Source organism: Mobula hypostoma, chromosome 7 (genome assembly GCF_963921235.1).
Source record: "Mobula hypostoma chromosome 7, sMobHyp1.1, whole genome shotgun sequence".
Lineage (NCBI taxonomy): Eukaryota > Metazoa > Chordata > Chondrichthyes > Myliobatiformes > Myliobatidae > Mobula > Mobula hypostoma.
In genome coordinates this window covers 57,108,474-57,131,290 of record NC_086103.1, presented here as the reverse complement: position 1 = coordinate 57,131,290, position 22,817 = coordinate 57,108,474, and the positions used below count along the sequence as shown (strand labels likewise).

General features: G+C 40.6%; 1 long non-coding RNA gene across 1 annotated transcript; it reads left to right on the top strand.

Annotated features, from left to right (window-relative positions):
• Window positions 1-314: 314 nt before the first annotated feature.
• LOC134348921 (uncharacterized) lies at window positions 315-21,949 on the top strand. Its single transcript, XR_010018522.1, has 3 exons — window positions 315-417; window positions 20,715-20,815; window positions 21,636-21,949. It is a non-coding gene; the product is annotated as an uncharacterized LOC134348921 (long non-coding RNA).
• The last annotated feature ends 868 nt before the right edge of the window (window positions 21,950-22,817 follow it).

Sequence of the window (22,817 nt, the reverse complement as noted above, 5' to 3'; positions counted from 1 at the left end):
ACTTTAAATCACTGCCTTTTCTCTCTGCTTTAGAACCATAAGACTGGAGGGCTGGCTGTTCCACTGGAGAGATGGGTAATGGTCAGTCTTGACACTATATCCACCAAGGTCTCTATGCATTACTTAAATCCATATAGCCTACTTCTCTCTTGCTATGCTATTCTTGAATATCTCCAAATCAGAATAAATTCCAAAATGATTACCAAAATGATGGTGCTTTTCCCCTTTAAAAGGGAGCAGGTTGGCCTGAATTAGCACCAGCTAGATTTAACCAGTCCTAGCTATTCATAAAATTGGGCTGCCTCTCGAGATAATAAGCCCGTGAATAGCACGATTAGCTCAGGCAGCACCTAGCAAATTGTGCAAATGAATAGGAAGCACAACGTTGGCTTGCTGTCTGCATCAGAAACTATGAGTGTAAGTTGATCTCTAAATTTTGCATGAGTATCTCTGGGCTATTCAGCTTAACCTTTGTATAATCTCCATCAGAATGTGGCCTTAATTGTGACTGGAAAGAGTGGTAACAGTATTTAATTGACATACTGAGAATTGGTATAATGATTGCTAGTTTATTTTCTCTTCATTTTTTCCATGGTTGATGTAAGTCTTAAAAAAAGTGGAACAAGGTATAATATTAACAGATTTTTAAAATAATGTTAGAATTAGGGCTGATTTAAAAAAAATATATTTTCTGGAGTCCTGGCAAGGACACCACTTATAACTCATCCTTAGTTGTGGGTGTGAAGCTTGAGCAGTGAGAGAGTAAAAATGTGGTGGAATATATAACTGCTATGCTCTAGTACTGGTCAAGGGGAGTTGGTAAAGGAGTATTTTCCTTATTGTTGTTAGGATAGGAGTTCTAGAATTTTGTGTCATCAATAACAGAGGAGTATTTCCAAAGGAGGATTGTGTATGATATGGAGCAGACGGACATGCTGAAGGCACCCTCTAATGATTGTCATTTAGAACACTCCTGTACAGAAGCCACGACCATGCATTCTGTAGGAGTGTCGACAAAAATCGATACGAGTGTAATTACTTCCAACATACACTTTATCCCGACCGCAAACAAATGGTGACATTATATATAAGAAAAAGCCCCACCCCCAATACATAATAACATACAACACATAACATACATGGTGAACTTAACCCTTAACAGTCTGGGTAAATTCTGCCTAATGAAATTAGGGCGTCCCTACAATTCCATCGAACTTTGTAACCATGCTTTACTGGTAATAGATAGAGTGAGTGCCCAAGATAGTGAACAGAATGCTAATCCACCTGGATAATACAATATGTTTTGTGTGTTATACACTCACAGTTATCCTGGCAAATGGAGTGTGCTCCATTGGTGCCTGACTTTGCCTTGAAGATGAAACGGCCTAAGGAACTTTGGATCTGAGTCAGTCATTGTAACAAACCAAATTTCTGACCTGCCTTATAGCCATTTTATTTTTGTGGTTGGTACAGTTATATTTCTGGTCAACGACAAAAACATTTCAATAATGTTCCATTGATGTGACCATTAACATTTGCATCTTGGCTTGATTTGTTTTAGTTTGTCTAAATATTCCTGATGTGCCTCAGAAACACATCCGTTAGGTAATGCTAATGAAAAATTTCTTGGGATGTTTAACTACATTAAACAAATGTTATCAATCCAAGTTGCTTGTTTAGAGAAAGCTGAATGAAGGAGGGGCAATTCAAAACTAAACAAAGATGTTTGCAAAAGTGCTCTCCGAGCATTGGGACTGCCAACAGGATTGCTATGAACTTGTGTAATGTTCATTCCCTGATTTGGATGGTAGTGGATGAACCACCTGCATAATCACAAGATTTCCTTCATGTTAAGCATGGTGAGCTTCAACTAATCATTGATCTGGTATTGATAGACTATTGCTTGTTGTGAGTTTACCCACTATAAGGTGAACACAATATTGAGAGAACTGTCTTCTGTATTAATTTGGTTGATTTACTCTGCATTGATCTCATTGATTGGACAGATAGTCAATAACGAAATGCAATATTTGGTTTTATGATTAAATCTTGGGATAAAAATTTCTTGGCAAGAAACAACATTAGGAATAAACACTCAGCAGATCAGACAACATATGAGGATAGAGTGATAGCTGGACTGCATGTTAATGATTCTTCTTTACATTGATTCTGTCTGGCCTGCTGAATGTCTGTAACATTACCTGTTTTTATTAAAGATTGCCAGATCTGCAGTTTTAGAAAAATTCCATATTTTTGAAACATAAATCTTGTCAGAATTGGAAGTAGTCTGACAATGCTTGGGTGAAATTTAAAAAAAAATAAAATCACTTTTAAGGATTACCTATGCTTCAAGAATTCGAATTCCCATGGCATTGGAATGGCAGGGTTTTATGAGATATTTGGATGGCAGATGAAAAAGGAATCTCCTGGAACTAAAAGAAAGTTGGGAAAGTTTGTAATATAGCTAACTTAAGTGTCATACAAATTAGAAAGTGATCTTGGGAAAATAGGCCAGTACTGCAGGTGGCTTAAAGGTCACTTAGAAAGAATGTAGTGCTACTTAGATTATGGGAGTGTTTAGATTGCAGAACATAGCTACCTCGAACAAAGGGAAACAAAAATGGAGGTTGTGAAATACGAGTAATTGGAGGAAAACTGACTGTTAGGCGGACCCAGTTGCAACAGAAGAACAAGACCATCAATCAGAGACACAGTTGCAGGGAGAATGAGGGCAATTCTTGTCTGGCAAGGGAAGCAAATCCCATTTGTCAGGCAGTTGGAGGCAACCCTTACAGAGTTAAAACAATGATCCACTACGAAGTGGGTTATTGATGAAGCAGTGGAATTCACATGTAGCTATTGTGATCTGAACACTATAAATTGCTGCAAGTGTTTCGGGCCACTAGATTATCTTTGTGGTCTCACTTGAATTGCTCCCCAGTGTGCACTGTAACAGGACCTGAATAAATCAACTTATTTGAGAAACCCGCCTCTGCGGGGAAAAGGAAATTTCCTTTGTGTGCTATCCTAATCAGAGGCATAATTAAGAGGGAGACTGTGCCCACATAAATGCCAGATTCAGGATGCAAGCTTGACATAAACTAGACAACCTGGTGACCCGTTGGGGAACCCTTTGACGGAAAGGTAGAATAGTCTGATGTGATGTGCTTTGGAAATTAAAGAAGAAAAAAATCAGTTTATTAAAGAAGAAAGACACGTAGCAAGACAAATATAGCTCCTCCTCGTTTAATGAAGGACACTTTTGATGACAACATTTCTGGCTGATCCGCCACCCTTCAAAAATATTCTAACGTTTTCATTTCTTTTTCCCTGGCTTAAAGCCACAAACAGCTGACCATGCTGGAATACCGATTTCTCCAAATAAACCAACACATTCTCCAAAGTTTGGCCTTGCACCTTATGTATAGTCATAGTAAAGCATGACTGTATTGGGAACTGGCTCCACTGAAGAGGAACATCTTCCCCTTCCGATAAATTGAGGGTAATTCTTGGGGTTATGACAATGTCATTTCTGAATGCACCAATGTTTATCTTTGCTACGATGAGATCGTTGTGCAGTTCTTCCACCATCATTCGCATTCCATTGCAAAGCCTTGGTGGATCCAAGTTCCTCTTTGAAATGATGGGAGATCCCCTCTTCAATTCCAGTTTATGTGGTAGCAATCTAGAGAGTTCGACCGAATCAAGGAATTCTATTGGAAAATGAGTGGGGTTAGCTCATTCAGTTACGGCATTGAAGGAACAGTATTCTTTCATGATTCCAGGGAAGCGTCTAATGCATGTGAAGTTCATTTTTCACATCATGTCATTGAGAGGAACCAAGATAGAATTCCTTGAGAACAGTTCTGCAGGATTGTCGAATGTCGGGTAGATGATATCAATGCATTCTTCTATTGTTTTTGCTAGCAGAATCATATCTTCAGGTAATTCAATTTCATCATTTTCATTTTTCTCAATCTTGTCTTCCCCAACATCCAATAAGAACTCAGAATATCATCCTTCTCCCTCACTCAATTGCATGTTTCTCTTCAATTAAAACTTGATGAAGCTTCTCTACAAGTAGGATTTTTTTAATGCATGAATTCTCCACATCAGCATCATTTCCACATTTCACAACTGCTAGAAGCTGATAGAAATCACCATAGCAAATGGTTAAAATACCCCCGAAGGCCTCATTCTTGCCGCATACATCATGAAGAGCCCGGTCCATGGCTTTGAAGCTCTCCCTCCTAATCATAGGGCACTCATCCCAGACAATAAGCCTCACATTTTGGAGTACATTTGCAGTATTGGTGTTTTTATTGATGTTACAAAGGGCATCTTCATTGACTTTGAGGGGTATTTGGAATATTGAATGTGCTGTCCTACCACCAGGCATCAATATTGCTGCAATACCTGATGATGCTGCTACAATACCTGATAATGCTACAGCAGTAGCAACACCTCCATCTCCCCTAACTTTAGCAAGAATCAAGTTGATGATAAATGCCTTGCCCGTTCCTCCTGGTGCATCAATGAAAATCATTGAAGAGAAATTCCTTTCCATGCAGTCGTACACATATTCATATACTTCTCTTTGCTCATTTTTCAATAGGGTACTCTTTGCCGCATATTATCAAGTTGATCTTTCCTTTTCTCCTCTGTCTCTTCCTCTCTCCTCCTTCTCTGCCAGTTTTGGTCATTCTGGAGACACGCACCCTTTCATCCTTCATCTCTTCACCTTGTTGCAAGGATGTGGCTGGGGGTGAACCCAAGTGCAGGACACAGATGCTGAGGCAGAGTCGTAGGCGTTAGCACTACCGTGAACAGGGAGCCGTATCCAGGAGATGATGCGAAGCTTAGAACTAACAGTTCTCAGGAATAGGAGACAAGGTTTACTCTCACAAGAGTCAACCAACAAACTGGCAGCTTATTGCTGTGGTCACAGGGCTTTTATCCTGCCGTTTGATGGGAAGCAGGTGCGTGTAGTTAGTGGAACCTGGGAATGATTGGAATCTAAATGAGGTGATTGAGGCCCAATCCTTGAGGCAAATGGTAAGGTGGGGGATTGCCAGAAAGGACCATGACAGTAGCCCACCTCCCCCCCCCCGCAATGGGAGCCTCCAGGCGATCCTCCAGGCCTGTCTGGATGGTCCCGATGAAAATCCTGGATGAGGGAAGGGCCTAGGATGAAGGAACGGGGGACCCAGGAACGCTCTTCTGGACCGTACCCTTCCCAGTCCACCAGGTATTGGAGACCCCTGCCCCGATGGTGCACATTTAGTAGTCGTCGGACGGTGTATGCTGGATGGTTGATGATACGGGCAGGTGGGGGAGTCTCGGCTGGGGGACACAACGGGCTGATGGAAACTGGCTTTAACTGAGACACATGAAAGGTTGGGTGGATGCACATGGATCTAGGCAGCTTTAGGCGGACCACTGTGAGATTGATTACCCTTTCAACCTTGAATGGTCCCAGGAAGCGAGGGGCGAGTTTTCTATGTTCGTTCTTGAGCGGGATGTCCTTGGAGGCCAGCCACACCATCTGCCCAGGGTGGTAATTCGGCACCAGAATGTGGTGTCAGTCGGCTGTCTTCTTATTTCGATTTGTTGATTTGAGTAGGGCGGTGTGTGTCTCCTCCCAAATCTTAAGGCACCGATTAATATGGTCCTGAACCAACAGTACTGTGATCTCTTCTTGCGCAGGGAACAGAGGGGGTTGGTACCCAAGAGAGCACTGGAACGGAGACCTCCCAATGGCTGAGCTCACCAGAGAGTTGTGGGCATACTCAACCCACGGGAGGTGGTCGCTCCAGGTCGATGGGTTGTTTGCTGTTACGCAATGAAGCGTCGCCTCCAGGGGGGTGGTTAGCAGTTCGCGAGGTAGTCCAGCCTGGGTGGCTATCTCTTTGTCCAGCAGATTGCCCTCAGCACCAGAATCCACCAAGGCGGATAGGGTCAGGGACTGTTGCTGGTAATGCACGGTTGCTGGGATCTGCATCCGAGCCTGGGTTGCTGAAGGGAGTATCATTCAGCTCACCAGAGCTCCCTTTCTCGCTGTTGAGCACCGCCCCCCCCACTGCGCTTTTGGCTGCTGAGGGCAGGTATCCCGGAAATGTCCTGGCTGGCCACAATAGTAGCAATCCCCAGCTCTCCTCCTCCGAATTAGTTTGGCCGGGGAGAGACGGTTCCATCCCAGCTGCATTGGTTCCTCCCTTAAGGGAGTGGGGACAGCCGGAGCAGGAGCCACCCTGGGAGTGGCTGGGGAAGGAGACCTGGCTGAGACTAGTAAGGTGGGCTGTGGGCTTTATCCTTTATCTTGTCCGAGAGGCCCTGTTGGAACACCTCCCGGAGGGCCTCGTCATTCCACCCGGAGTCTACGGCTAAGGTCTGGAACTCAATGGCATACTTGGCCAGACTTCGCAAAGCTTGACGAAGAGTAAGCAACCACTTCGCAGCGTCCTTACCCGGAATGGATTGCTCAAATAATTTGCTCATTTCTGCGAGGAATAGGAGGAATAGGAGGAACAAATCTCTGGTCGGTTGTCCCATATCGCGTTTGCCCAAGCCAAGGCATCCCCTCGTAGCAGCCCAATGATGTATGCAATCTTTGACTTATCGGAAGTGTACGTACGTGGCTGCAGTTCAAAGACTAGGGAGCATTGTGATAGGAAAGCCCGGCACCTAGCTAGGTCCCCAGCATAGGGTTTGGGCTTAGGTACATACCGCTCTCGAGGGGATAGTGTTGCTGATTCTAAGGGGCAAAGCCATCCCAAGCAGTGTGGTTTAGGTAGCCGGGGTTCTTGGAGGGGATGGAGGAAAAGAAGCAGAGAGTCAGTCCACTTGTGCACTGACCTTCTGCACAGTCGTGGATAGTGTCCAAAGGGTTTCCGTGATCTCCTGAAGTAGTCGGTCGTGGGCACCCAATAGGTAGCCCTGGCTGGCCAGGGCCTGTTGCACAGGGTCCGTGTCCACTGGGTTCATGCTTGGCCAGTTCTCATGAAAGGTGGAATCGGCTCTGTGAGCATCGTGAGGCACTGCTGAGGCCGGCCGTGTGCATGTGTCGTGGTGTCGCATCGCGGTTTCCATGGAAGGTGGAATCCGCTCAGGTCGTGGAAAGCGGGGCCTGTAGATTGATGAGTGAGCAATTTTATACGAATATGTAACCCTGAACTTTCATGCATTCTGTAAGTTAGCACATGTAAAGTCGATTTAGTCAAAAAAAGTGCCGCTGTAATGCATCTTGTGCTAATTGGAGGTCAAAAACAGACAAACAGACAAACAGAGCATGAGAATTTTAGTAGTATATAGATAATCCTTCGACATCAACCGCAGCACAAATAAAATGCTGGAGGCACTTACCATTTCAGGCAGCATCTCTGGAGTCCAGCCCTGATAAGGGTCTTGGCCCAAAACATAGTCTGTGTATTTTCTTCCATAGAGGCTATCTGAGCTGCCGAGTTTCTCCAGCATTTTGTGTGTTTTGCTCAAGCACCTGCAGAATCTCCTGAGCCTTCTTCACAACAGTATTGGCAATATGATCAATACAAGCTGATGGAATAGTGAGGTGTGAGAGATGGCTTGGAGAATAGCATACAAACTCTCATTGGCCCAGTGAGCAGGATCACATCTCAAAGTTGGTTGCAGTTCCATCCAGCATCCTTGTCTACTGGCTATTACAGACCTTAGTCAGTCTGGATTGGCACAACATTTCCTCCATGATCTCCATCAGCACAGCTGCACCACAAGGCTGCGTGTTTAGTCCCCTGCTCTATTTGCATTACTCTAATGACTGTGGCTCAGCACAGCTCCAAATCCATATTCAAGCTCGCTGATGACACCGCTGTTATAGGCTGAATCAAAATCAAAAGTGGTGATGAATCAGCATATAGGAGGGAAATTGAAAATCTGGCTGAGAGTTTGCCTAACAACAACCTCTGACGCAACGTCAGCAAGACCAAGGAGCTGATTATAGACTACAGGAGAAGGAAACCCGAGGTCCATGAGCCAGTCCTTGTTATGGTTATTATTCTATAGATTTATTGATATACCCACAAGAAAATGAATCTTAGAGTTGTATATGGAGACATTTATGTGCTTTGATAAGAAAATTTACTTTGAACGTTTTATTACTGGCCATTTGCAGTCACTTCTCTGCTTTCCCTAAGGCAATTTCAGCTGTTATCTTTTGCCATGATGCACTTATCATACTGTTGAAATCTATTCTCATCAATGTAATAAATATATCCACATCAATGAAATTATTCAATCATGCAAAAAGTTGTTCATACATTCCTATTTTTTTAAAACTCCTAATGCTTAATCATTGGTTTTGGCTGAATGCATGCAGCGCCACATTTTAGATGTTTCGCAATTCAATTCAAAGAAAAGTGGAATTAATAAGATCATCCAAATTCCACAATGTTTAAGATTTTATTTCTGTGAACTTCATACAGTGCACATGTTAAGATTCTCAGTCCATAATTTTCCATCAGAGTGTGTAGCTCTTTTTAACTTTGAGTCATTCATGCCTTAACAGTGTCTGTATGACCTGTGCTAAGTCCTAGTTGCTTGCTGAGAAGTTGCCTTGGTTGGGTCCTATTTGAGGGAGATACATACTTGCTCTCTTTTGGACCCCATCATAAACTGAACCCGTCTCACAAATTCCCAAGCCAAACACACCCAAGCTTTGAGCCTCTGCAACAATTAAATTCCCATCACGACTTCACAATACTCGCCCTCCACCACAACCATTAGCTTCCCCAGCCCGATCCTCCATCACCATCCTTATGCCAGGTGTCCCAAAACTATTAAACCTGATTATCAATCCTCTAGCTATCAGTCCCTCCAAAATCAATTGCACATTCTGCAAATGATTTATAACAGATGATGAATATTAAAAATTGTAAAGGCCTTATCTATTTTACTATACGTTAATATTTTGTATGAGGCCTTCCTTTTGCTTTGAAAATTTAATGTGCTGTCCGTTGAAAATTTAATGTGCTGTTGTTGAAGTCCATCATAGAAAGGAGAAAAAATAAATCCCTCAAAAGATAAGAGATTCCTCTTTAACTTTTCAAATTACGTGGCTGCACAGATTAGATGCTGCAAATGTCTGCAACCCACGCTCAAAGACTTTGTGCAGCCTCACCGCAGAGAACATTTCAGAAGCTTCGTTAAGGATGTGCTTGATGTAAAAAATTTAGATGAAAAATTAAGCAGAATTAACGGAAAAAATCTATTATTAATAAGTCTCCTTCCCCAGTCCTATTATAACAGTTGAAAATTGTTCTCTATTAGGACTTCATAATTATGTAAATAAAAGGCACAATGAGGTATTGATGTGGGATATGTTTTGGAATGTTTGTGTGTTTCCACAGCTGTTTTTTAATAAATGTACAATTTACCAACTACCTCTGAGGCATCCTGTAGTATTAAACATTATGGAAAGATAATGAGAATCATTCATAAATTTTCAGGATATTAGTTTTATAGACATGCCATGAAACAATTTTTCAGAAATACTTCTTCAGTCAAGTCAAGTCAAGTCAAGTCACTTTATTGTCATTTCAACCATAACTGCTGGTACAGAACATAGTAAAAATGAGACAATGTTTTCCAGGACCATGGTGCTACATGAAACAATACAAAAACTACACTGAACTACGTAAAACAACACAAAAACTACACTAGACTACAGACCTATCCAGGACTGCATAAAGTGCACAAAACAGTGCAGGCACTACGATAAATGATAATAAGTAATAAACAAGACAGTAGGCACAGTAGAGGGCAGTAGGTTGGTGTCAAGCCAGGCTCTGGGTATTGAGGAGTCTGATGGCTTGGGGGAAGAAACTGTTACATAGTCTGGTCGTGAGAGCCCGAATGCTTCGGTGCCGTTTTTCAGATGGCAGGAGGGAGAAGAGTTTATATGAGGGGTGGGTGGGGTCCTTCATAATGCTGTTTGCTTTACGGATGCAGCATATGGTATAAATGTCTGTAATGTCGGGAAGAGAGACCCCGATGATCTTCTCAGCTGACCTCACTATCCGCTATAGGCCATTGCAATTTACGTGGACACTGTCAACAAAGTGCAAATCTCAGAAACTGCTTTCAGTAAATGTATTTTCGGGCCCAAAGGCATCCTGTGGGATACTAGTGATCAATAGTTAGGTCCCTCCCATTCTCTTTCCCCAGGACAGCACCATCCAAGTTTTGTTGTTGGTGAAGCAGGATGCCAAAGTTTGACCCAACATAAAGATTGGGATGGTATCTGCTTATTCTGAATATTCATGAGTCACAAAATGAACTGGATAGAACAGGGCAGCAAGAACCGTAGTGGTTACCACAATGCTTTACAGTACTGGTGACATGGGTTCAATTCCCACCACTCCCTGTAAGGAGTTTCTATGTTGTCCCTGTGACCGCGTGGCTTTCCTCCCACATTCCAAAGACGTACCGATTGATTGGTCATTGTAACTAGGCTAGGATTAAACTGGGAGATTGCTGGGCAGTGTGGCTGGAAGAGCTTACTCAGCCCTATTATGTCAATAATTAAATAAACAAATGAAGTGGGCTCTTGATCACTGGAAAAGCACAAAGAAATCTCAACTAACCCAACTCTCTCCCCAGAGGAAATAATTTAAAGATGTTAATGAGGCAAACACTGAAGATTCTGATGCAAAGTTTAGCAGAAGGCTGACCTAAGCTTTGGATTGACCAGGTATAAAACTATACACTCAGTGTGTTTTTTATAGAAACATAGAAACATAGAAAATAGGTGCAGGAGTAGGCCATTCGGCCCTTTGAACCTGCACCGCTATTTATTATGATCATGGCTGATCATCCAACTCAGAACCCCGCCCCAGCCTTCCCTCCATACCCCCTGATCCCCGTAGGCACAAGGGCCATATCTAATTCCCTCTTAAATATAGCCAATGAACTGGCCTCAACTGTTTCCTGTGGCAGAGAATTCCACAGATTCAGCACTCTCTGTGTGAAGAAGTTTTTCCTAATCTCGGTCCTAAAGGGCTTCCCCTTTATCCTCAAACTGTGACCCCTTGTTCTGGACTTCCCCAACATTGGGAACAATCTTCCTGCACCTAGCCTGTCCAATCCCTTTAGGATTTTATACGTTTCAATAAGATCCCCCCTCAATCTTCTAAATTCCAACGAGTACAAGCCCAGTTCATCCAGTCTTTCTTCATATGAAAGTCCTGCCATCCCAGGAATCAATCTGGTGAACCTTCTTTGTACTCCCTCTATGGCAAAGATGTCTTTCCTCAGATTAGGGGACCAAAACTGCACACAATACTCCAGGTGTGGTCTCACCAAGGCCTTGTACAACTGCAGTAGTACCTCCCTGCTCCTGTACTCGAATCCTCTCACTATAAATGCCAGCATACCATTCGCCTTTTTCACCGCCTGCTGCACCTGCATGCCCACTTTCAATGACTGGTGTATAATGACACCCAGGTCTCGTTGCACCTCCTCTTTTCCTAATCGGCCACCATTCAGATAATAATCTGTTTTCCCATTTTTGCCACCAAGGTGGATAACTTCACATTTATCCACATTAAATTGCATCTGCCATGAATTTGCCCACTCACCCAACCTATCCAAGTCACCCTGCATCCTCTTAGCATCCTCCTCACAGCTAACACTGCCGCCCAGCTTTGTGTCATCCGCAAACTTGGAGATGCTGCATTTAATTCCCTCATCCAAGTCATTAATATATATTGTAAATAACTGGGGTCCCAGCACTGAGCCTTGCGGTACCCCACTAGTCACCGCCTGCCATTCTGAAAAGGTCCCGTTTATTCCCACTCTTTGCTTCCTGTCTGCTAACCAATTCTCCACCCACACCAATACCTTACCCCCAATACCGTGTGCTTTAAGTTAGCACACTAATCTCCTGTGTGGGACCTTGTCAAAAGCCTTTTGAAAATCCAAATATACCACATCCACTGGTTCTCCCCTATCCACTCTACTAGTTACATCCTCAAAAACACAGATTTCAGATCAAAAACATGTATTATGTACTGTCTGTTCTCTAGGCCATCAGACTACTGAATTCCCTGCCACCACACAGGTATCATCAAGTATGAAGTGACGGTATCATTATACTGCTTACATTTTTATTTGTGTCATAAACACACCTGATTATTTTATTAATGCATTTGTGGTAATATTACTTAGTGTTGTGTGTGTGTGAGTTATATGTACTGTGTTGTGCACCTTGGTCCGGAGAAATGTCGTTTGGTGGGAAATGTGTGTAAGGTTGAATGACAATAAATTGAACTTGAACCTAATGTTCATACTCTTCTGCAGCCAAAACTCATCCATTGCAAGTTTCAACATGATGGGTATTCAGAGGTGCTCTTCTGCACACCACTATTCTAATGTGTGGTTATTTGAGTTACTGTTCCCTTCCCGTCAGCCTCAACCAGTCTGACCATTTTTCTCACTCTCGCTCTCTCATTAACAAGGCTTTTTTGCCCACTGAACCTGTGGTCACGAGATTTTCTTTTGTTTTTTCACCATTCCCTGTAGACAGTAGAGTCTGTTTTGTGTGAAAATCCCAGGAGTTCAGCAGTTTCAGAGGTACTCAACCTACCCCATCTGGCACTGATAATCATTCCTCAGTCAGCCACTTCAATCACACTCCTTCCCCATTCTGATGTTTGGACTGAGCAAAAACTGAACCTCTTGACCATGCCCATGCACTTTTATGCTTTGAGTTGTTGCCACATGATTGGCTGATTAGGTCTTTTCGTTAATGAGCAGGTGTACAGGTGTACCTAATAAAGTGCCTACTAGGTGTATATTGAAAACATACTATCTGACTTATAAATGGACATGGAGTATAAAGAATAAAATAGTAATGGAATAGAACAGGGGCTCTATCTATTGTCAAGCATTAAATACAAGCCAATCAGGTTACCGTTGAACATCTGAGACAGTATAAACACATAACTGCTCAACCAGTTGGTTCTATGTCATCATTTTTCAGAGCTCTCTGATGAGTCCCTTTCCTAGTCTCTTCATCAGTATTGCTGTGTTTTACCCCCTTTTAATTTAATTTTCATTTCAGAGTTACTGGGAAATATTTTTCTTTCATGTATCAGATTTCAGATCAAAAACATGTATTAAAAAAAGTCTCCCATCTCCTAGTGTTGCCATAATAAACTCAATCCACAAGGTTCCCATCTATTTTCTGCATTCAAGCAGCTCAGGGAAACTGTACTGCTCAATAGAAGGAGAAACAAGAAATTTAGTGGATACACAGGAGAACAAAAAGCACCAAAATGGCCCATAGAGGCCACAATCCACAGAGAAACAGGCACTATCCCATCAGAGAATCATTATCTTGCATTTTTTTTAAATTTTATTCAAGGGAAACACTGAGTGCATGCTTCCTCCAACAACTGGCGTTGCCAAACTCTGAAATCCCACAACGTATTGAATGAATGATTCTAAGTCGATGTTTGTTTACGATTATAAAAAAGTAGCTTACTCCATTTATCTTGCTTGCATGTACTGTGATGGCCTGAACATTGGTTTCCCCATTGGGTATTTTTTTCCTTCCTTTTTCTTTTCTCCTCCCCATTTCCTCCTCTTCGATTCTCACTCTGACCTCTTACCTCTTCACTTCACCTGCCTTCCTGTCACTTACCCCTGGGTTCCCTCCTCCTTCCTTTTCTCCTATGATCCACTCTCCTCTCATATCAGATTCCTTCTTCTCTAGCCCTTTACCTGTCCCACCCAACTGGCTTCACCTATCACCTTCCAGATTATCCTCTATTCCCTCCCCTCTCCTTTTTATGCTAGCACCATCCCCCTTCTTTTCCAATTCTGAAAAAGGGTCTCAGCCAACACACGACTCTTAATTAATTTCCATAAATGTTGCCTGACCTGCTGAGTTCCTCCAGTATTTTCTGTGTGTTGCTCTGGAATTCCATCACCTGCAGAATCTCTTGTGTTTATGTTCGTTGATAAAAATTAAGGGAAATAATAATCATATTATTATTATAATCATATGATAATAATAGTCATTATTATCCCTGCTTGTCAGCCAATTACAATGAAGGAAAATACTGCATGAAACAGAAAGCTCATTGCAATAATATGAAAAGTTTAAGTGGTACATTAAGCGGTTGATATTGCTAATTGGCTTTGGACAAGAGAAGATTAGATAGATACTTTATAGATCCCAAAGGAAGTTACAGTATCACAGTAGCATTACAAGTACACAGATATACAAATATTAGAGGAGAAGTAAGAAAGAATTAAAAAAATATTTTACCTCAAACAGTCTAATAGGAGAGGGTCATCACTTCCCTAGCTATACGTTGACTCACTATAGAGCCTAATAGCCCAGAGTAAGAATAACCTCATATAGTGTTCTTTGGAGCAGTGCAGTTGTCTTAGTCTATTAATAAAAGTGCTTCTCTGTTTAGTCAAGATGGCATGCAGAGGGTGACAAACACTCTTAGGAATTTCTGTAGGGTCTGTTGTTCTGCCACAGCTTCCAGTGTGTCCAGTTTGACTCCTATAACAGAGCAGAGTCAGATAATGGGGTTGTAAGATATACAAGTATTTTATAATGCACCACACGCAATAGTCCATTAGTTATATCCTGGAGATTCTAGAGTGCTTTGTTCTTGTTTAGGAACTGTATTTATACAAATATTGTTGGTGTGGAAGTTAAGAAAACCAGTAAACTCCAGTATCATTTACTGTGGCTTGTAATGGCTTGATAGCCTTGTATCAGCCACCATGCTATACTGTGTTATGTAAAACCCTCTGTCTTGTAGGTTATAGAGTCACAGAACACTGCAGCACAGAAAGTTGTGCTTATCATTGATCCTCCTCTCCTTTTCTTGCCCCACTATAGCAAAGCTTAAATTAAGTCCACTGAAAAACCTCTCTGACCAGTACTTTGTACACTTTTGAGATATTACTTTCTTGTGAGGATTAAGGGGCAAGAAGCTTTAACAAGGTAGTTGGGAAAAAAAAGTTATTTTCCCTACCTGGTGACTTGATTATCGAGCATAACATCAAATCATAAAGGAAGAGCTGAAGAAATTATGCCAATTAGACCATGACGTTTGCTCCACTATTTGATCATGGCTGATTTATGATTCCCTCTCAACCCCATTGTCCTGCCTTCTCCCTGTATCCTTTGACAACCTTTCAACCTCCGCTTCAACTATACCCAATGACTTGGCTGCCATAGCTATTTGTGGTAATGAATTCCACAGATTCACACCCTTCGGCTAAAGAAATTCTGACTCATCTTTGTTCTAAAGTAACAACATTTTACTTTGAGTCCGAGACTCTCCCACTGTTGGAAACATCTCCCACATGTCCATTCCATGCAGCCTTTTGATTTTCAGTAGTTTTCAATGAGATCCCTGCTCCTCCTACTAAACTCTGCCAAGTACAGGCCCAATCTTGTGTTCACCATTCCTCATCTCAACTTTGTTGTTGCCACAATTTAAATTCATAACCTTTCCTAAACTTTGTCTATTTTTTTTATTCTGGAGAATCCAATAACCTCTCCTTCCCTTTTCCTTTTACTTCATGTATATTTTTCCTATAGATTAAGCCTACTCCCTGCTATTTAGCTGGAGATTTTAGAATGGAGCTGATAGATGAAGGAAACTCATTAACTTAGCTTGCAGGCATTCAAATCTGGCACTGCAGTGATCATATCCCGTTGTTTTCAGAGTTAGGTTTCCCAGAATCAAAGGACATGAAAGATGACCCTAAATGAGAAGGCATTGGGAATGTCCAAAACCCCATGAGTTCCAACACAGAAACAACATTTGAGTACAACGCTCTTTCACCCAGAATTTCCTTTAAACTTTTGAAGTGAGCGAAGAAAACCATGAAGAACCTGTTAAAATGTTCCATTTGTTCATTTAAAAAAAATTGTTTAACAATGAAAACTTGAACATCATGCAGTTGATTTTCCAGGCAGTCTCTCTCATTATTTAATTTTGCATCAGTGCTTTCAGCAGTCTTTGAATATCTTAAGAGGTTATTAAATGTATTTATTGTTCTTTGAGTTTGTATTTGTGGCCTCCTGAGCTGCCATTTTCTTTTCCTGTTTTTCTATTTATCATCCCATTCTTACTTTGATCTTTTGCATTGTTACACTTCATCATCCATGAACAGTGCCTTGTAAAAGTGTTCAGACCCCAACTCTTTGTTCACATAAATGAGCATTATTACCAGGGATTTTAATCCATTTGACTGAGAATTTGTGAATCACATGCTCTTTTTTTCACAGTAAAGCTAAAAAAACAAGGAAAATTGTGAAGTATGAAATACTGATATATCAGTAGTTCAAAAGTATTCATTGCCCTTTGCTCAGTACTGAGTTGAACCTCCACTTGCAGCTATTCTTTCTGGAAAAGCAATGTGATGGAGTGAGATTTGCCCATTTTTCTTGCAAAATTGCTCAAGCTGTGCCAGGTTAGTTGGTGAGCAACCTTGAGGTCATGCCAGAGATGTTCGATTGGGTTAAGGTCAGAACTCTGACTGGGACACTCAGTGACATCCATTTTCTTCATTTGACATCACTCCATGGTAGCTCTGGCAGTGTGCTTTGGGTCATTGTGCTGCTGAAAGTCAAACTTCCTCCCTAGTTTAAGCTTTGTGGCAGAAGCTAGCAAGTTTTTATGGAGGATCTCTCTGTATTTAGCTGTATTTGTCTTCCCATCAATCCTGACCAGATTCCCAGTCCCTACTACTGAACAGGATTCCCATAGCATGATGCTATCTCCACTATCTCCACACCATCCAGTGGGGATGGTGTTACCTAGCTGATGTGCAGTATTAGATTTATACCATACGTACTGCTTTAGTGTTGAGGCTAAGAAGTTCCACTTTATTCTCATCTGACCACAAGACCACCTTCTACATGGTTACAGTATATGCAAAGTGATGCTTTGCAAAGTCTTTACGGGGTTCTTCCTTGCCACTCTTCCATGAATACCCTTTTTGTGCAAGGCCTTAGAGATTGTGGACCCATGAACTTCATCTCCAGTTGCAGCTACTGACTTCTGTAGCTCATTCAGACTGAGTGTTGACATCACAGTCGCCTCCCTTGTGTTGGTCTTCTTTGGTGACTAAGTTTAGAGGGGCAGCCTGGCCTAGGCAGTGTGGCTGTGATTTGTGACAGAGAATTAAAAATATGAAATCACAGCCACATTGCCTAGATCAGGCTGCCTTTCATCACTGGAGAAGAATGACACTTGTGAGAGAGGTATATTCAGTGCCTTTGAGATAGTCTTATACCTTTTTGCAGATTTGTGTTTCTCTATCATCATTTCCCTGACTTTCCTTGAATGTTCTTTTATCTTCATTTTGGCTTAGTCTGTTGAAAATTTACTGTACTGTTGGACCTTACAGAAAGAGAAGTACTTATTCTTATGAATTCGTTGAGAACAAGTGATTCTCCAGTTTTCTACATCAACAAATTGGGTGAGTTAGTAAGGTAATATACAGTATTGCACCTGGGGAAAGTTAGCGTGGTAATTAAAATGGGGAATAATACTTCTTCAGCCTCAGTTTTGGTTTTTAATTCTTAGTAAATTGTTCAGAGATTTTGGAATTTTTGATTTGACAAATCCTTTTTCAATATATTCCAAATTTAGAAAATGGGACAGTAAAAGGTGAAAATAGCTGTGGAGGCTAAGTACTTTTTCAAGACACTAAATACACAGGGCAGGACTCTCCAGATCTCCAATAGAGACATGAGAGTCTGAAGATATTGGAATTTGAAGCAAGAAACAATCAGCTGGAGAACCTCACTGAATTCCTGTGTCCCCATTCTCCTTTTCTTCTTTATGCTGTCCATTTGCCCTCACACTCTCTGTCCTGATGCAGGGTTTCATCACAAAAAATTGACAGCTGTTTTGTGCTCACAGTGCTGTTCGACTAGCTGAGTTCCTCCACCAGATTGTTCATTGCAGCAAGTTCCCCGGTCTTGGGTAACCTGCTCTTTCTTACACTTAGCATTTTGTTGTTTTTTCAGTTCAGTCAATACAACACTCCCCTGACTATAAATACCTCATACAACCAAAAAAAAACTTAATGTCATCTTAATTGCCCCAATATTTTACCTATTGCCTTCTCTGACCTTCTGAGCTACCTAGACTATCTTGTTTCATTTTCTTAATAAAGTTCAAAGTAAATTTATTATCAAAGTGTAAATGCCACCATATGCAAACCTGAAATTCATCTTCTTGCAGGCATTCATAGTAAATGCAAGAAACACAATAGAATCAATGAAAGACCATTCCCAATGGGAAAGACAAACAATGAATATGCAAAAGACAAACTGTGCAAATACAAAAATAAATAGAAAGTAGAAATAACAATAATAAATAGACAATAAATCTCAGGAACAGGAGGCAGTCCTTGAAAGTGAATCTATAGGTTGTGAGGACAGTTCAGTGATGAGGTGAGTGAAGTTTTCTCCTCTGATTCAAGAGCCTGATAGTTGAGGAGTAATAACTGTTCTTGGACTTGGTGGTACAAATACTCAAGCTCCTATACTTCCTTCCTGATGTCAGCAGTGAGATAAGAGCATGACCTGGATGGTGGGGGTCCTTGAAAATGGATGCTGCTTTCTTGCAACAACAGTCCATGTAGATGTACTCAATGGAGGATCAGGCTTTACCCATGATGGACAGGGCTGCATCCAGTACTTTTTGTAGGACTTTCCATTTAAGGTTTTTGGTGTTTCCATGCCAGATTGTGATTCAGCCTTTCAATATACTCTCCACCACACAATTATGGAAGTTTGTCAAAGGTATAGATGACATGCCAAATCTTCGCAAACTCCTAAAGTAGAGGCACTACCTTTCTTTCTTCGTAATGGCATCTGCGTGCTGGACCCGGGTCGTATCATCTGAAATGAAGGTGAATGGACCAGAACCTGAAACATTAACTGTTTCCCTTTCCACAGAACTTGCCTAATCTGCTGGATGTTTCCAGCATTTACTGCTTTTCGTTATGTGATTACTTCTTTATACCCCAAAGGCAGTCATTATTTACAGATGTAGCTTTATCCAGGTTGGCAAACAAAACAAAATCTATGGAAAATTGTGGCAACATACAAATAGTTACTCAGTGAATTTGTTCGTATCTCCAATGTAACATGAATGGAAGAAAATGAATAATTTCTGTAGGAGTATAAAAATGCACTTAATGTTTCAAATATAACGAGAAAAGCAAATTAAGCAATTTGTTTTTCAAGCTATTAAAATACAAGTTTTTGATATATGCCAGATATATTCCTTAGACAATTACCTTTTGCCAAAGTAATACCATGAGGCCAAAGGGGAATATATATTTTATTTCAATAGAAAATTAAAAAGCAGTCTATTGCATTTGCTTGAAGAACTTACTGAGTTATTACGCAGTTATTGTTTTAGTATGAGAAAGTGAAAAAGTTGTCATCAAGCCATGAAAGGAAAATGACATATAGTGTAAAACTCTCACTGAAGTGTTTTCTCATTTACATAGATGCAGTATATAAGAGAAATTGCTGAAATATTTTCTTCAAGTTGAAAATTCTCAGCCAATCATCTCAGGCACACTTGACTGTTATCCAGCTAGAATCTTATTTAAAAATTATTCACTATATTACATGTACTATAAATAAAATACACATTTATATAATTTGACAAAGAATCATGAACAATTACCATAAATCATGTAGGCTATTTATTCTATCCAACTGGTGGAAATGTTTTTTCTCCATATTTTCCACAATAGCCTCTCTCAGGAACTTCTGGAGCATCTTTTAATGTACATCTTTTTCAAGTTCAGTGTCTAAGAAAACAAAATAGTAAAGCGAAAAGATCAAACGGAGATCTTAGCCACAGTCCTGGCTCAAAATCTACTTTAACTCCCGGACTTCATTAATGTTTGAAGGACAAGCTAGCTTCTCCATCAGCTGCAAAATTGGGCAGCCAGCCCATCTGACAATCTGATTTTGAAAAGCTCTGACCATACCACCCTGAGGCAGATGCTGTGGGACTTAGAGATGCTATCAAAATAAACGCTGATATTTCAACTTTGTTTCATAATTCCCCAAATTAATGAATAATCTACTAACTCTTACATCTCAAATCAATGTTCCTCACATGTAACAATTAAACCTTTTGTGTTAGACAGAGAATCAGATTATCGTGACAGAGTTTTGTGCCTAAAAATTAGTTTTCACACCCTACAATGTCATTGTTCTTCACTCCAATTCTCCAAAGGGCCATATATTAAAAAAGTAAAAATAGGATAAGATTCAACATAAAATATCATTAAGATGACTTGTACTCCAATAATGTGTAAGTTTTGATAGAATCAAATTTTGCATCGTGAGGTAAACAAGGAAGTGAATCAGCCCAATCTCTACGGGACATACGTCTCAGAATGATGTATTTTATCTGGAGTGAGTGTTACTTATATGGTAATAAAGGGTCATTTTATCAAGTTATTTAAATATTGTAATCAGGATTGGTTCACTATAAAAGATGAAATGCAGGTGAACCTACATAATTAGAGTATGAGGCAATTTTGACTTATCTGGGCTCCCCTAGCTGATTATTGATAAAGCATGTGGGCATATAGGGTGGAAAAAGTCTTGCTTTGGGAAATATAATCTTACACACCCCTTATTAATTTTTTTTGTCTTTTAGAGAATCACTTAAATCTTGTACTAAGAGTGCCGGTCTCCTCAACTCAGCTTGGGATGAGCAGAGACATCCCCTGGGTTGATTCCAACTTCCTCCCGCTCATGGTTTGTATACAATCACTGCACAAGTTTAATTTTATAACATTTGGCATGAGTGAAAGATTAGATCCTCAAAAATAGATCACACCACTTATCCATGCCTGAGAATTCCATACATGGCTTAAGAGATGGAGATTTCTGGACTTTATTTTCTGGGTACCTCCATGCATGACGCACAGTTTCATAGAGGATTCTAAAATAAAAATCAGGGCCATTTTAATCTTTGTTCTAAGTTATTGTTTTATTTTTCTTGTTATACACTTCCATATTGTACATGTACAAAAATCCATATTGTATTTTTTTGGTAGAAGTTATTTCAATTTTCATCACAGGCTTACAATGCTATGCTTCTTGTGATACTTCCAGCTCTGTATCCTCTCAAAAGTTCCAGTCAAATTTTGCTTCAAGTCAAAGAAAAGAATCTATGGAATTCCCTCTAATAACATATTGTAACATACTACTTTAAGTGTTACACTATATAATTAAATTAGGGGACAATGAGGTGAGAAAATACATGAGCATTAGATACTCAGGCCTTAACGTAGACTTGGGCCCAATAACATTCTTTACGACAGTGATAAAGACATATCATTGAGTCATTTCTTGAGGCAACCCGTTCTATGACAGCAATTGTACATTTCTGGCAGCTACCCAACAGTCAAGGTGAAATTTCATCCTATGAAAAAAGTCCACCTTAATCTAATGATCCCCTCCTAAGGACTGATAATAGAAAAATATCAAATGTTCAACAATAACACAATAAATGATCTTCACGGGCTATAATTCTCACCTATTCTTTGTTTTGTTTTCTGCCGGATCCATTCAGCTCCTGTCAAAAACACAACCTTGATCTGGACACGCCTGCAAACACTGACTGGCTGAGAAGCTGAATTCAACTTCAAGACAGCATTGAACTGAGTATGAATCAAAGACCTCTCTCAAACAGGTCAATGAGGGTTGATGGTTGCAGTCAGGCATGCTACCAGTGAATACAGTGGGCTCTGCTATTTGCTTTTCACAATGTTTCTTGTAACATTCTCCTGTTCCTTCTGGAAAGCAGCTATTTTATATAACAATAAAAACCTAAATGGAAAGAGAAACTAATATTGAAAACATGGGATTAGCCTGAATAGGTTATTTTTTGTCAACGTGGCCAAGAAGGATTAAATAGCTTGCTTTTTCTCTGTAGCAAATGTCAGCAATTTAGTAATTCCATGAAATCAATTTATAAGTTGCATTTGAAATGTTTTTAATGTACAGTTTAAAACCAAGTTACAAGTTCACAAATAAAATAAGATTCAGGTAATGAAACCTACATCAATCTGTTTCCCTTTTTTAAAAAAAATGCTAATCAGCATTTCCTGCGGGGTATGCCACCAGTACTCACATCGCAGTGGGATAGCACGGCAGGAAGCTCACCCACATGGAGCTCATTGCTTTTATCACCTGCACAGTGTGAAGTGTACTGTACTTTCCTGAACAGCAAGTCAAAGAATCCAACCGGTGTCATGAAAACAAAATAATCTTCTTCCTGTTTTCAACGTTCTAGTGGGATGGGCAGTCTTAGCAAGGTATTTAGCAAAGCTGCCTAATACTTATAGAGAAGATGGTGGTGAAATACTGCCATCCATGTGGTAGAGCTAGTTCTGCAGTGTTTTGTGGAAAGGACATTCAGAAGTTAATTCCAACATCAGTAAAGCAATGATAATATATATCTCGGTTAGAATGGTGTGTGACTTGGAGAGGCGCCTGCAAGTGGTGGTACTTTTCTGTCCTTTAGCTTCTATGAGGATCAGTGCCTGAGAGATCCTTATACAGAAGAGTCATAGAATAATGCAACACAGGAACAGGCCCTTCAGTCCTAAATAACTGTGCTGTGCAATATGCCAAAATAAACTAACCCCTCCTGATTGCAGAGGATCCAAATCCCTGGGAACACATTCTAGGTACCTACCAGTCAGTGATTTAAAAAAAAAATTCCCTTCAAACTGACCTTCCTCATCTTAAA